The 1,412-nt window shown below is 43.8% G+C and overlaps 1 long non-coding RNA gene across 1 annotated transcript in view; it reads left to right on the forward strand.

Annotated features, from left to right (window-relative positions):
- LOC115062617 overlaps window positions 1–1,412 on the forward strand; it is a 24,186-nt gene that overhangs the window by 12,049 nt on the left and 10,725 nt on the right. Inside the window, exon 2 of the long non-coding RNA XR_003842569.1 lies at window positions 747–864. This is a non-coding gene — a long non-coding RNA (uncharacterized LOC115062617). The remainder of the gene's footprint in view (window positions 1–746; window positions 865–1,412) is intronic.

The following is a 1,412-nucleotide window of genomic DNA, read 5'->3' on the forward strand; positions in this document are numbered from 1 at the left end:
TCTGCAGTCACCTGAATTTTTGATCTTAGCCATTCTGACTGGTGTGAGATGGAATCTCAGGGTTGTTTTGACTTGCATTTCTCTGGCAATCTTTAAAAACTATTGTGTATACATGTAAGTATGCATGTACCAAGAAGTGTGCATGCCACAGAATGCATGTGGAAGTCAAGAGGACAAACTGCAGGATTGAGTCTCTCCATCTTTATGCAGATTCTAGGGACTGAACTCAGATCATCAGGCTTGCAAGGTCAAAGCTTTACCCACTGAGCCATATCTACTCTAGGAACTCATCATCTTAGGTTCCTAGTATTTATGACCTCTGGGAGAAGGCAGAACTGAGATGTGGTTGGGAGTGGAAAAGACAATGCAGAGAAATCCCAGAGAGTGGGGTGTTAAGAGAGTATGAGACCTTTCATGCCAGATTATGTTTAAATGTGGTCAATTATTTTCACCCTGTGTGTTGGGGTGTCAAGCCCAGGTCACCAGGCTTACACGGCAGGCAAGAGTCTTTCCTCACCGAGCCATCTTGTTGACCTATGACACTATGCACGTATGATATCTTTTTGCACAGTACCTGCTTCTTCTTTCTTCTGCACACTGGAGCAAGACATGGGCAAAGAGAAGCCATTAGTGGCTTTATGGCTTGGGGAGGAGAGCAGTTACGGGACGTATATATGTGAGACAGACAGAAGGGTGATGTACATGGAAGATGATTCTGGTCCACTTAACTGTTCCCATCATGCTAGGGCTGCATGACATTCAAGGATGTGTTCTCCATATTCTCCTGGGAGGAGTGGGAACTCCTTGATGATCACCTGGACGTCCATGTGATGCTGGCGAACTTCATGCTTGTTGCCACACTTAGTAAGTGTCTATCTCTTTGCTATTTGGCTGACTCCAAATTTAATAGCTTAATACGCTAAGACGTTAGTACCTTGCCATTTAGTGCCTCAGGATTGTGGGTACTGCTTAGCTCAGGGTATGATAGTATTTCAGTCAAACTGTCAGGCAGACCTCCGGTGTCCTCTGAAGGCCTGTCTTTGGAAGAATCTGCTCACAAGGATGTGAGCTGTTGAACAGAGAGCAGCAAAGGATGGGATTCTAGACTGGAGAGCCTTCCTACTGACCAAAGCATGCATGAATTTTATTGTCTACCCATTTTTTGTTGACGAGTCAGGCACAACTCTCCTAAATCACGAAGGGTGTGTGATGGTACAGCCAAACTACTTGACAGCTCTGAGTCTCTAAGAACAATAGGCATAGGGATTGTACTGGAAAATTAGTTATGCTTTTAAAAGGAATGAGAAACTATAATGTTAATTACTATGGAATAGTTGACTTCATAAATACTGGCAGAATTAAGCTTTCTTCTCTCTCTCTCTCTCTCTCTCTCTCTCTCTCTCTCTCTCTCT

This window comes from Mus pahari, chromosome 19 (genome assembly GCF_900095145.1).
Source record: "Mus pahari chromosome 19, PAHARI_EIJ_v1.1, whole genome shotgun sequence".
Lineage (NCBI taxonomy): Eukaryota > Metazoa > Chordata > Mammalia > Rodentia > Muridae > Mus > Mus pahari.